The sequence below is a fragment of the Tauraco erythrolophus genome, chromosome 1 (assembly GCF_009769465.1).
Source record: "Tauraco erythrolophus isolate bTauEry1 chromosome 1, bTauEry1.pri, whole genome shotgun sequence".
In the NCBI taxonomy this organism is placed as follows: Eukaryota; Metazoa; Chordata; class Aves; order Musophagiformes; family Musophagidae; genus Tauraco; species Tauraco erythrolophus.
Genome location: NC_141465.1, coordinates 36542676 through 36557573, shown reverse-complemented (window position 1 = coordinate 36557573; position 14898 = coordinate 36542676).

Below are 14898 nucleotides of genomic sequence, written 5' to 3'. Positions count from 1 at the left end.
TGATCACCTTCTATGACAGGGTGACCCGCCTGGTTGACGAGGGAAGGGCTGTGGATGTAGTTTTCTTTGACCTCAGTAAAGCCTTTGATACAGTCTCTCATAGTGTTCTGGTTGCGGAACTGGTAACTGCTGGCCTGGATAGGCACACCCTCCTTTGGGTTAAAAACTGACTGGATGGCCGGGCCCAAAGAGTGGTGGTAAATGGGGCTAAATCCGGCTGGAGGCCGGTCACCAGTGGGGTTCCCCAGGGCTCAGTGCTGGGTCCGGTTCTGTTTAACATCTTTATCAATGACCTGGATGAGGGGATTGAATGTACCCTCAGTAAATTTGCGGACGACGCCAAGCTGGGAGGCTGTGTCGATCTGCTCGAGGGTAGGGAGGCCCTTCAGAGGGATTTGAACAGACTGGATCGTTGGGCTGAGGCCAATGGCATGAGCTTTAATAAGGCCAAGTGCAGAGTCCTTCACTTGGGGCGTAAAAACCCCAAGCATCGCTATAGGCTCGGGGAAGAGTGGCTGGAGAGCTGCCTGGTGGAGAAGGACCTGGGGGTGTTGATTGACTACTGGCTTGATATGAGCCAGCAGTGTGCCCAGGTGGCCAAGAAGGCCAATGGGATATTGGCGTGTATCAAGAATAGTGTAACCAGCAGGAACAGGGAAGTGATCCTGCCCCTGTACTCGGCACTGGTGAGGCTGCACCTGGAATATTGTGTCCAGTTTTGGGCCCCTCGCTTTAAGAGAGATATTGAGCTCCTGGAGTGAGTCCAAAGAAGGGCGACTAAACTGGTCAAGGGGCTGGAAAATAAAACTTATGAGGAGCGGCTGAGGGAATTGGGGCTGTTTAGCCTGGAGAAGAGGAGGCTGAGGGGAGACCTGATTACGGCCTACAAATACTTGAGAAGGGATGGTGGGGAGGTGGGGGAAGGGCTCTTTACATTAGTGATGGGTGATAGGACAAGAGGAAATGGGTATAAGCTTAGTCAGGGGAGGTTCAGGTTGGATGTTAGAAAGAATTTCTTCTCTGAAAGGGTTGTCAGCCACTGGAATAGGCTGCCCAGGGAGGTGGTTGAGTCCCCATCCCTGGATGTGTTTAAGAAAAAGGTGGATGAACTGCTTAGGGATATGGTTTAATGGGGGATTAGGGACGGTTGGACTGGATGATCTCTCAGGTCTTTTCCAACCTAGAAATTCTATGAAATACTATGAAGTGTGTGGTCAGAGGAGAGAGGTGGTGGAAGCCGCCCTGTCCCATGTCAGCGCTGAGCAAATGACATCAAGCAGAGCCTTTGCAGTTGTGCCTTGGATGATGTTGGCCTGGAGGAGGGAGGCAAACCAAAGAGAGACAGGAGCTCAAAGCTGCAGAAGTGACAGCAGTGACAGTGTCTGGCTGGCAGGAGTGCCACAGCCTGGTTTGTTGTCTAGCTGCTTCTCTCACCTTAAATTTGTGAATGTTAAGAACTTTGTTGTGATAACAAAAAGCCTCAGACTGATTTCTGATAACTCCTTAATGCCATGCTGGTGAATGCTAAGTTTATCCTGCCCTTGTTCAGTTTATTTCCTTAGGCATTGGCTATCCCTTTAGATTAGGACTATTACTGAACTAACATGACTTGTACTTACCTTAAACTATTGTTAAACCATTAAATTCATATACTTCTTTAGGATTTAGGACAATTTTTCTAAGGCTCTGGAATAAACTACTGCAAAATCTAAAAATGTGCAACTTCAATAATAATTGGTTTTAAAGGATGCTTGATTTTATTTTTTTTTCTTTTTTACCCTTATGCTGTGCAGTGTTTTCTTCCTCACTGTTTCCCCTCACTGTAGTAGCAACTCCAGCTTGGGTGCTTTGACTAGTGGAAAGCTGAACTAGTGTGAGTATCAGATGTGTGTACCTGTGCGTTAAAGCCATGGTTTTCAAATCTGGGTTAGCTTTTCTAGGCTGAACAGCTCTGTCTTACCTCCATTGTTGCTTGGCAGAGCCTAATAACTCATCTTTCAAACTGTGTTTTTGAGCTACTTCCCAAGGGGTCATAAATAACTAAGCACAGTTAAGGGCATGGTCTTTGATCTTAGCACTTTTAACATCCTTGATGTTTCTTGGTGTAGAGAGAGTCTGTGAATCGTCAGTTGTATCCCTTGAGACCTGAGTATTTTGGCCAAGCTTCTAAACTCCTTTCTCAATTATTTCAAGTACTGTTGTCAGATATATTTTCATATCTATTATTAATTTACAGAGAAGACTGAGAGGGACTTATTTTTTTTATTACTTACATTTTCTCTGCATCCTTTGATTCCCACACCTGTAAAAGAACCTGTGTACCTCACTAGATTCTATGAACTGAAATGTTTGCTGCAATCATAGCCATCAGTGCTGCTAAATTTTGGCATTACTGTTGCTCTTGAAAATTTACTTTACTTGCTTTTGTGTGATTTTTTTTTTTTTTTGACCCATTTTCCATCTAACCTTCAGTGACAGTGACAGGGAGGGGAGTCATTAAGTAGTTGGGAGTTCCACCCCCCCTTTTTTGTTTGTTTGTTTGTTTGTGCCTGTGAAATCTCCATGTCCCAGCCTAACTGAATTCAGCAAGAAATATGAAGGAGGTAGGAGGAGGTTCCCAAAGTTGCTTTTCGGAACAGAAGTGCAAGAGAGAAGTTAGAGCTGGGGCAGCAGAAGATTAATGGGTAGCTTTACCTGTGACACAGAGAAAAGTGTAAAGATTTTAGTTTTTTAGTTTACTGTCAATACGATAATCTCTGTAGCATCATGAAAACAGGTAGTATTGCTGACTAAGAAAGAAGGGGTGGTTAGAGCTGGCGGGGAAGAGGGGATGTGAGTCTAAGGCAATCCAAGTAAGGCAAAGTATCCAAGAAGTCCACCTGTGCCACTCTGCTGGTGTGATTTAAGAGCAGGAGCTGTTACCTGTTTTACACTGGTACAAGGAGGAAACAGTGGCCACTAGCCACTCTTATTTATAGTAGCAACCTTGTTTGACCAGAGGAATTGGGGAAATAGATGGAGTTGTTGAGTGACTGAAAAACTTTCCAGAGCTCTTTCCTGTAATAGGGATGAGGACAGCAAAGACAAGGGAACAGGGAATCCTGCAAAGTTGAAGTTTCGCTGGTGCAAAAGCTTATGAGCATGATGCTTTTTTGTGTGTCTGAAAATGTTGTTACTATCCTGCTCTTGATTAGTACTGGCTGGATTAACACTTGACTCATCTCTGTTTCAAACACTGTGAGGACCAAGAAAGACATGGCAGTTTGTTTGTTTGTTTGGTCTTTAACCTAAAGTTCGAGAACAGAGCTTGAACAAAACTGGTTTTTTTTCTTTCTGAAGTGGGTGTCTGCATCTTCTGTTTACCTGTGCTGGTTATGCAAGTGCTGACTAAGCCTGAAAAATATTTTGCACAGATACTTATATCAACAATTTATGCTGTATTTATTTGTCATTGTAAGAGAATGTCAGTCCTTTTGGTGTAGTGTTGGCTCTGCAAAAATACTTTTATTTTCTCGCCTAAAGACAATTATCCAGTAAAATCTGTATAATATTTTGCAAGCAGTTATCAGGCAGTGACTTAAGGATCATTTTGAAGTCATTGCATCCAGTATTACTTCCCACTTCTTCCACAAGCTGTAGCTGACTCCAGAACTGTCTAGCTGAGGTTCCTCTAAGCAGCCAGGCCAGTGTTATCTGCTCACCAAGTTCATCGCTAAATCGTTTCTGAAAACATCTGCTTGCCATTATGAATTTCACACAACATGCTCTATGTCAGGAGTTGCCTGGCATTGCCGCTGTTGTCCAACAGCCTTTCCTACTGCATAGCATCAACACGCTGCCAAGACAAAGGGAAGGCTTCTTATGCTTTAAGGAGCTGGGAAAAATCAATACTAATGTGCTGTATTTATTGCACAAATGTTCACAAATGTACAATATAAAGAGTTCAGTAAAAGCTGTTTGATTGCAGAACGTCTCTGGGTTTTTTAATGGCTGTTCAAGTTGAAAGTGTATTAGACCGTAGACTGTGAGAAAATTCTATTGGCTGCAGAAGACCTCTCGCATTCAGCGTGTGGACTGCAATGCTCTGCAGTTCTGTCTCCAGACAGCTACTGGAGTGGCAGGTCTGTTGGTGAGCCAGCCCATGGTCTGCTTCTCATGGCTGGCTTTAGTACAATCCTGGTGGTTTTGTACAGGCTAGGAAAGGAAGGATGTAGAGCTAGGGCTCAGATACCACTGTTGAAGTTTCTACAGCAACAGGTGCCTGTGTGGTCAACTGGATGGATATTTCTGAATAAATGTGAGGGGTATAGGCCAGCCCGTGTTTCTGTGAGAAGATAGTGTCTTTTGGCAATTACGGTGAAGCTATAACATTAAAAGACGCATGAATTCAAGTGAGGTGCATGGGGGTTGGTCTGTGGATAAGGAGCAGCTGAGAGAAACCGAAGGGACTGGCTGTATTATTTCAGTGTTACGTATTTGTGCTGCCGCTCAGCATCTTGGTTGATTGCTCAAGTTAAACCACAATTAAGGTGGTTTGTATCTGCTAGGCAAGTGAGTAGGGCCCTCATCCCTTGTTTTTTTCGTCCCTGTTTCCTCATGCGATCAGTTCTTGCTCAGCCCCATCCAAATAGCGCAGGACCCTGTTGGCTGTTGGGATGATGTTCCATCTCAGAGACATGAGGAAAGGCTGGTGGGTGGAAAGGGGCAGAGGGGGCTTCCTCTGCCTGCCTTGGGTGCTGGGGCCAGCCCTGTGGGTGTGCAGCATGAACTCCTTGCTGGCTCACTCGCCCGAATGCCAGGTTTTCTTACAGGATCACTGTTCATCTACCTTCTCACACGCACAGAGTGCTATATCCTCAGCTTTATCTTCTTATTCCTGATCCAGTTTGCTTCCCAGCAGTGTGGGATGACTGACAAAGCAGGCAAACGATACACTAAACTTTCATGTTTCACATCCTTTTCATGTGACAGCTGAAATGCTGTCGTTGCTGGCAGCAATTGCAAATCACTGCTTTACCTTTACCTTTTGACAGTCTACTCAGAGGTAAAAAGGATCCCGATATCGCAGCGTGATATGCAGAAAGCCGATGCTACTCCCAGGGTCACCCATGCAAGAAAAAAGCATTTCAGCAGGAAGGCCAAAGGCCAACCGGGCACGGAGAGCAGCAGGCAGCATGTGGGATCGAGTTCCACGTGCCAGCAGGCTAAAGGCACACCTGCCCCAGCCGCGGCTCCCGCTCCGTGCTGCTGCCCGGCTGCAGACGTGGTTCTGAACAGGGACCTGAACCGGTTAAAATATACCCTAGCGAGGTAAATCAGGGGCAGTTTTAGCAGCCAGTGCAGCTATTGAGGGAAACACCCTGAGGGCACCCCGTTAGCAGCAGCCCCCAGGTTCGAGGGTTGGGTGCAGGTGCCTGCACACACCCCGGTTTTTGCAGGAGGCAAGACCTTTCCTGACAGCTGAGGCGGTGTCTAATGGCACCGCTTGGACTGAACTGCTCCCAGCTGCAGAGGTGCCCCTCCTCACGGGTCACCGATGGAAGGAAAATTACTGGGTACAATCTGCTGTACTGGCTCTGGAGATAAACAGAGGACTTCAGTCCAGAAAGCTGCCTTACAAAAGCAATAAAATCCCTTTGGGGAAAAAAACAAACAACAAACCACCAACCCACACTTGTGTTGCTGATGGAAGTGCCACTACCTTTTGCCGCTGCAAGGCAAAGGCAGACGTGTTTTGAGCTTTGCTCATTCAATATTCCTGAAGACATTCTGTATTTATCTAGATGGGCTTATCAGCAGTGGAGCTTTGGAGAGGGGAGTGGCTGTGTGCAGGCGTGCGGAGGCACAGCCCTTGCCAGGGTGTGAGGAGCCCGACCTGCACCAGGGTGCTGGCCCTGCTTGCTGCAGGGTTAAACACATACGGCGCGGATGCTCTGTGCGTTTGTGGGTCCCACAGAGCCCGGGCCCTCTCCCTCAGTCCTGCCAAAGCTGAGCTGCAGCCATGCCCGTGCCCAGCCTTGCGCCCAGCCACCCACGCTGCCATCGTGCCTGCCGAGGCCCCAGCGTGGCCTCGGAGCTGCCCCAGCTCTGCACGGTGAACTGTGTTGCAGACCGCATCCAGGTGAAATGCAGCTTTCCTCCCACACCAAATTACCTCATCAGTGAAACTGGTTTTCTGGTTTGTTTTTCTAAGCATCCGTAATGGAGAGGGCATTGTATGATAGGGATGGGTGCAAGGGGGGTGGGAGGGAGGACTGCAGGCAAGGGTTGCTCAGCTGGATATGGCTGCTGCATCAAACAGCGGCTCTTGCAAATCTGGACCATCCCTGTGCCTTCGCCAAGGTCTAGGGGGAACGATGGAGGGAGAGCCACGTGTCATGGCTGTGTCCAACCACTGCTTTGCTCGGTGCCAAATGCTGGGAGTCACCCAGTGGCTGTAGTGCTGGAGGATGGTGAGCAAGGGGAGAGCCTGCCAGGACCTGACCCATGGTGGGGCAGCAAGGAGAGCAGCCGACTCACCTCCCACCACTCACGCACCCCTGCCTTAGACTGCAGAAAAAATCTACCCTTGTTTAGGGGAAAAGCCAAGCGCTGCTTACACTGCAGGTTGCACTACTCTTTCAGTAGCTAAAAATACACCACAGCTTCTTCAAACACACGCACCTCCTTCTTTCACCCCTGCCAACTCTCAGGCTTTGAAAAGCCGCTGCCTCTTCTAGTGGTAACCAGCTCGATTAGTACGCTCAAACTAATGGGGCAAGTGGCCTGCGTGCTCTGACTGCCCCTGTTCCCTGCGTAGCATGATATGTAACAGATACTCCATGTCCACAGGGAAACTGAGGTGAAGGCAATGTGCCGATTCACAGTGAGTCCGCTGCCTTGTGGACCCATCAGGATATGGGAATGCACTGATCAGCCCCATGGGGCAAGTACAGCGGGTCTGACCTGCAAAGGGTGGGAAACCCAGAGTGTATGGAGCTGTTCGTGCCTTGGGTTCCTTCCACGTCCTCCTAAGAAAAGCTAGCAGATCTGCTCTTCCTCCACCTGTCTCTGGAGCATGGCTCTCCTTACAGCCACCAGCAGTAGCTGCACCATCAAAGGAGGCACATCAGATGCACTGAAAACATCTGTGGGTTATACAAGCAAACGCAGACCTCTCCTGAAACAGGTGGGTGTGAATGGCTTCTTCAACGCAGTTAACGAAAACGTGACTTTTCTAATCAGTTTCTGCCTTGGACTGTGGCAGGCTTGGGCTAGTGCGCCTTACGCCGAGTACCTCGCTCCATCATACAGATCCCTGCCGAGGTGAAGCTAGTCATGAAACACGGCACTGCTCAAAAACGTCAGTGGAATCTGCCCACGAGCAATTAAATTCTGTATCTGTGTTTGGTAAGACTTTTAAATTACGGGGTGGAGGGCTTCATAAAATCTGTGTTTTGGACAGATGACATATGTCATGCTTCAGCCAGAATAGTTTTGCACTAAAATAAGGCTTTATACCAAGTGCGTTGAATTGGTGAAAACTATGTTTAACAGCAAGTAACATCCTCCCTTTTTCCCAGTTTACCCATGCAATTCAAACAGCAGGTATAATCGCCAGTATTCCAACTCACGGTCCCATTCAGCTTGACCAGTAGCAGTTTTAACTGTACGTCCTCAGAGCAAAATGGCTTTCTCACACCTAAAGATAAGCCAAGAGCCAAGGAAAGCCCATTCAGCCTCGAATTATCTGCTGGGCCTTCCCAGAACATTGCTAACCCTTCTTCTCCTGACATCCTGTGCTGGTTTTGTCTGGGATAGAGTTCATTTTTTCCATAGTAGCTTGTACGGACTATGTTTTGGATTTGTGCTGAAAACAGTGTTAATAATGTAGGGATGTTGTTGTTATTGCTGAGCAGCGCTCATACAGAGTCGAGGTCTTTTCTGCTCCTCATACCACTTCACCAGGGAGTAGGCTGGGGGTGCACAAGAAGCTGGGAGGCGACACAGTCGGGACAGCTGACCCAAACTGACAAAAAGGATATTCCATACCAGATGACATCATGCTCAGCACATAAAGCTGGGGGAAGAAGAAGGAAGGGGGGAGGTTCAGAGCGATTACATTTGTCTTCCCAAGTCACCATTATGCGTGGTGGAGCCCTGCTTTCCTGGAGGTGGCTGAACACCTGCCTGCCGATAGCAGTGAATGAATTCCTTGGTTTGCTTTGCTTGCATGCATGGCTTTTGCTTTCCCTATGAAACTGTCTTTATCTCAATCCATGGGTTTTCTCACTTTTACCTTTCTGATTCTCTCCCCCATCCCAGTGGTGAGGAGCGAGTAAGCAGCTGTGTGGTGCTTAGTTGCTGGTTGGGGTTAAACCACGACAGTCCTTTTTCAGCACCCAGTGTGGGGCTTGAAGGGTTCGAGATAATGACAGATTTGATTGGAATGTGCTAGATCGAATTTATAGCTGTTATTGCTGTTTAACTATTAATGGGCAGGCCACAGTGCTTACCATGGGGCTTGCTTGCCTTACTGTAAATTAGTCTTGTGCTCATTAGTGGCTGCTTTTTACTTGTGGCTTGCTGTACCGCTTATCACCTGACCCTGCTGTGCCTGGGAACATTTTGATAACAGCAGTGGCGATGCATCTGGGCTGGCAGGTGGCCAGGGCATCACAGCTGTTTCTGTGCTGCTGTACTGGACAGGCTGGAACTCCAGCGTGAACTCGAGTCAAAGAGACTGTGACCTGTGGATGGGACCACGCAGGAGCAGGACACTCCAAAGCGTAGGTGGCTATGGATAAGCTCATGCCAGAGCAGGTACATGTTGAAGCATCTGTGGCCGTGGTTATGTATGTGCTGCAGCAGGTATACCTCTGAAGGGATTGTGGCCCAAGGCTAAGTCCACCCTGGAGAAGGTACACCTCAAAGCATCTGTGACTGTAGATAAGTCTATGCTGCAGTAGGTACACCTTGAAGCATCAGTGGCTGTGCATGAGGTCATGCTGGAGCATCCCAAAGCATGTGGCCATGTATAAGCCCACGACAGAGCAGATACACCCCTGGAGGGACTGCAGCCATGGACAAGACCATGTAGGAGCAGGTATATCTCTGAAGGCATTGTGGCCCATGGAGAAGACTGCGCTGGAACAGGTGCACCTCAAAGTGACTTGCTGTGGATAAGTCTAAGCCACATCCCTCTAGACACTGTGGCTCATAGCTAAGGCTTCACTTGGAGCAGGTACACCCCTAAGGGACTGCAATCTGTGGATAAGTGCAAGCTGGAGCAGTGGCAAGGGGAGGAGTTCACTGCAATCTTAAACCCTATGATCTGATCCAAAGGGACCAGGGATGGAGACTGTAAAGGAAATACTTTTAAATTGTTGTAACCTGAGATCTGAGTTGCATGTCATAGAAAGTACTATAGCAGGACGCACCTGAACCAACGGAGGACAAGCCTTACAAGAAGCAAAGCAAGTGCAGCAGTGACCCCACCTGAGCTGGCTTTGGTGCCCAGTAACTCCACACAACACACTACCTCTCCTGTCCTGAGTGACCACCATAACAGATGGAGCCCAAAGTCACGAACTTAATGAACATTTTGTGGAAGTTTTATAGGCGATTTATGAACATTGTGCAGGAGTGGTCCATAGACTAGGGGAATGATATCTGTGTATTATATCAAAGGATGGGAAGAGGAGGAGTGGTTAATGAGGATGTATTGGATAGTGTGGGATCTGAGCATGATGTAAATGGTATGGAATAAAGGGTGGAGAATGTGATGGTTTTGACTGGGATTGGGTTCATTTTTTCCATAGTAGCTTATATGGGGCTATCTGTTGGATTTGTACTGAAAACAGTGTTGATAACACAAGGATGTTTTCCTTAATTGCTGAGCAATGCTTATACAGAGACAAGGCCTTTCCTCTGCTCCTCAGCCCACCTTACCTGCAAGTAGACTAGGGGTGCACAAGAAGTTGGGAAGGGATACAGCCAGGACAGCTGACTCCAAATAACCGAAGGGATATTCCATACCATATGATGTCATGCTCAGTATATAAAGGTGGGGGAAGAAGAAGGAAGGGGGGAGGTTCAGAGTGATGGCATTTGTCTTCCCAAGTCACCATTACGCGTGATGGAGCCCTACTTTCCTGGAGATGGCTGAACACCTGTTTGCCCATGGGAAGTGGTGAATGTATTCCTTGGTTTGCTTTGCTTGTGCATGTGGCTTTTACTTTGTGTATTAAACTGTCTTTGTCTCAACCCACAGGTTTTGCCCCTTCCTATTCTCTGCCCCATGCCACCAGGGGGGATTGAGCGAGTGGCCATGTGGGGCTTACTTGCCAGCTGGAGTTAAACCACAACACATCCCATCAAGCCCTGCCATGGAGCTTCAACTGCTTTGACAAAGTCATTTTGATTATTAAATTACATGGGAGGGAAAAATGTGGATTTCTTTCCACTTGATACAGCAGAATCAGGAACATTTTAAAACCAGATTGTCTCCTCTAGGAGAAAAATTCACCAAGAGGATGGCCCTGTGGTAACAAAAGATCTCTCCTCCCAAGAGCCCAGAAGTAAAACCTGAGTGCTGCATGCCTTCCAACCCCACTAAGATAAGTGCTATGAAACTACCTCTGCAAAGAGTCTTTTCGAAGATGCTTTAAAAGCAAACGCCCTCTCCTTATGCACGAGCACGAACTCTCCCGTCAACTTCTTGTGAGAACAAGGAGCCATCCCAGTGCTCTTGGCTGCCTCCTCCTCTCCCTGTGCCTCCCTTTTTTTTTTACGGCCAGGTGGTTCTCTCTAGTCGCTGCTTCCCAGCCTGTGGACGCTGATGTTTAGTCAGCAGGATCCTGCGGGGTAAAAGCTGCAAGGTAAGTGTTCAGATAAAGGACAGGGCGGTGCGAACCTGCTGTGGAATAGACAGCTGTGCAATGTGCTCTCATGTGTTTTTTCAACTTAGTAATGCTTAAACACAAGAACCGCAGAACGGCAAGGTAAAATTAGGTACCCATGGGCCATGTTTTTATTATGTGCGTGGGCTGTGATGTGCCTGGCATGTCGGTGTGGAGTGGAAGCATGACAAGGATGTCAGTGCAGACTCCAGCCACCCTACCACGGACCAGCTCTTCCGCTGCTCCTAAGCCAGGCACAGGCAAAGCAGGAAAACCTGTGTCAAAATGCTTGCTGCCCTCTCCTGCCAGGGGCAAAACCGGCTGCCTGCATGCCTGTACTGCTGGTGATGCTGAACAGAGTCAGATGGCATAGCAGCTCTGGGGATGGTGGTGGTGGGCAAATTACTTGAGCCTTTTGATCAAATTTAGCTAATAGCTTTTACCTTGGTGTCATGGTTTGACCCCAGCAGGAAACTAAGCCCCACCCAACCACTCACTCCTTCCCCGATGGGATGGGGGAGACAGCTGGAAGAGTAAAAATGAGAAAACTTGTGAGTTGAGATAAAGACAGTTTAATAGGTAAGGCAAAAGCTGTGCTCACAATGAAAGCAGAACAAGGAATTCATTCACCACTTTCCATGGGCAAACAGGTGTTCAGCCATCTCCAGGAAAGCAGGGCTCCATCACGCGTAATGGTGACTTGGGAAGACAAACGTCATTACTCTGAACATTCCCCCGTTCCTTCTTCTTCCCCCAGCTTTAAATGCTGAGCGTGACATCATATGGTATGGGATATGCCTTTGGTCAGCTGCGGTCAGCTGTCCCAGCTGTGTCCCCTCCCAACTTCTTGTGCACCCCCAGCCTACTCCCTGGTGAAGTGGTATGAGGAGCAGAAAAGGCCTTGACTCTGTGTGAGCACTGCTCAGCAACAGCATCCTTTTGTTATCAACACTGTTTTCAGCACAAATCCAACATATAGCCCCATATAAGCTACTATGAAGAAAATTAACTCTATCCCAGCCAAAACCAGCAGACTTGCCCAAAAAAAGGACATGGGGAAATTTTTTCAAAGTCCCCAAACTTGTTCTGAAGAAAATGTTTCATTAAAAAAAAATTTCATTAAATCCAATATTTTATTACAAAATTATCTTCTGTCCCTCTAAACACCCATCCATATGTCTGTTTTATTTTAGGCTGAAAAGATCTCAATGTCTTGCAGTTTGGTCACTGAAAGGAAGAATCTTATTTTTCAGTCTGTCTTCACTTCGAGCAGGCACTGCTTCAGAAGGTAGCCAGAAAGGGGTGGCTGGGTTATTCTATAACTGCAATGCCCAGAAAACATAATTCTTGATGGGCTTAGGCTTATTTGCAGCCTCTTTACAAGAGACCTGCACGCTCTGCGTCACATCAGATAGCCCACAGATTTTTCTACAACGGATTACCTCTGACAATGTTTTCCAGAGAGTTCATTTATTGCAAAAAGACCAAAGGTAATGCCATTCTTGTGCTAATACCTACAACAGTCATGTCTTTGAAAGGTTTAATCCCAAAATAAGCATTCCAATAAGCCTTATTCTCACCTGATCATCTGAATAGCGGTGAAGTTTCGTTCACAACTGTGTTTTGGGGGAGCATGGCCCTAGCCTGGACCCAATGGCTCTGTGCACTGCTCTGGCTGTGGGAAGAAGCAGGGAAAGGAGGAACCGAAATTCCCATGGGCTCTTCCTCTTCCAGTAAATCTGCATCCAGATAACTTCCTAATCGCCCTGCCAGCATTTGGGAATCACCGCGGAGCAGAAGCTGTTAGCTGTGCTCAGCTGATTTAATTGTAAAGCAGTTTCATGAGGAGCGGGAGCCGGCACGAGAAAGGCGAGGTTTAGGGCTGGAGTCGGTGCGGAGACTGACCCTAGGTTCCCAGAGGACACAGAGAGTTCGTTATCAGGCAGCATCTAACGTAATATGCCGTTTCTGGCATTGCTTATTCCTGATTCAGCAAGGCACGTGCTGACACAGGCGAGCTGAGTTGAAGCAGCAGGTTAAGCATGAGACACGAAAACAGATCAGAAATGAAATTCTAAAACCACCACAAAATTACTGGGGGATGTGTCGAGGGCACTTCTGAAGTTAACTGTGAATAAAAACAAAGAATCACTTATCTTTTTTCATACCTCAATCCTTTAAGCTCAGAGAGCAATCAGGTGCTGGGCGTAATTAGGTGTGGGGCAGGACCCAATCAGCGTCCCTCCACGGAGTGCTTACCGATGCTCATTGGTGTCCCCTGCCACCGGGCACATATAAGCTCAGCGCTGGAGCACAGCAAAGACACTCCCCTGATACACTGAAGGTGGTAAGTATGGCTCGGCTATTACCAAATATGTTGCTTTTCTAATGGCAGACTGCATGGGAATTGTACCTGTTAACCAAGTAACATTTGTCGTTGTGGAGAGGCGTAAAAAGAGGAGGAATCTGGTAGCCTCTTCTTCTCAGCCTGTACAATGGTTGACTCTGATCTGGGAGCGTCTGCACTTTCAGCAAGATCTAAATAAATCTGAAAACCTGCAAGGTTCTGGCTTTACGCTATGAACTCGGTAGGGTGGTGGAGCAGGTTGCCTGGAGAGCTTCTGCAGTCTCCATCCTTGGTGGTTTTCAGGACCTAAGAAGACGAAGCCCTGAGCAATCCAGTCTGAACTTAGTGCTGATCCAGCTTTGAGCAGGAGGCTGGACTGAGGACCTCCCGAGGTCCCTTCCAGCCTGGGTCACGCCGTGATTCTGTTAAACCGATGCTGCATTTATCTTGCTTAGTGACAGCAATACCATTTGTTTAAAATAAAGCTAGAAAATGGCATTTTGCTTTGAATGGGGCAAGTTCACAGGTAACTTTCTCTGCCTTGCTGAGTTCTTATTTTCCCTCAGTCTACTTAACAAGTGTCTTGATTTTCTTCCTTTTGAAGTTATCAGTGCAGTCTGATAACCTAATAATTGCAATCTCCTATCTGCAAAGTACTCTATAAACATTAGCCTATGATCTTATAGATTTTCAGCGAGCGGCAGCAGCTGCAGAATTGCGCGTTGGCATGCCCAGTCTTTTGGCTTGCCTCCCAACTCGAGTGGATATTTCCATTTGTCCTTTGACCAGTCTTGTGCCGTTTCAAGCGTCTCTATTTAGAATAGAGTAACGGGGCCGTTACAGGACATCTACAGTAGGCCAGATGTATTTGACGGCTGATCAGATGATAGCTGAAGCTTCAGGCAGGGGTTAGGAGGAGTAGCAGGACGTAGGTAAGAGTTTAGGTAATCAAAAGAGGGTGTATCATTGCTTTGCGTTGTAAGGTGACTTGAAACTGCACTGGAGGCAGCATGGGGAGATGTTTGCACTGGACATTGCTCCTCTCAGCCATCCTTGGCTGCAGTCAGACTGTCCGCAGTGCCCCCATGCCCCTTTCTGGCCATGCTTCTCACCCAGCCTGTGTGGTTGTGGGATGTGACTGCCGAAACCATCAGCAGGGAACCCTCTCGCTGGTGTCGTGCCAAGGCCTCCAAAAGACAGGAAGATGAGATTCTTCCCGTCCTTCGGAACTGTTTCTGATCATCGGCTGTCTCGCATAGGTATTATTGGGGTTCCTATACTTTAGGCAGTTTTTACAGTTACCTTCAGAGCCATAGTGGTTTTGGACATAACTTAAATATGAATCGTGAACTAGGGCACAGCGATGCAGAGATGGATCCAGATGTCTGGATACAGACCTCTGTGCAGTCCTGCAGCACCGCACCAGAAATTAACCAACCTTTGAGGAGATACATGAAAAATCCTCTAGCAGAGAGAAAAGTAGATGTTGACTTAGTCAAGGAGCAGGTCTTGTTTCTTTGTTCTCTGGGCCTATAGAAAATGTATCCGTATGCACTTTGAGTGAGCGAACAAATGAAAACCTTGCTCTTGCTATTTTCTTATATCAGATGTTAAGGGAACTGAAACACAATGAGCAGAATGCAACCTTATTTTAGAAGGTGGAAAGCCAGT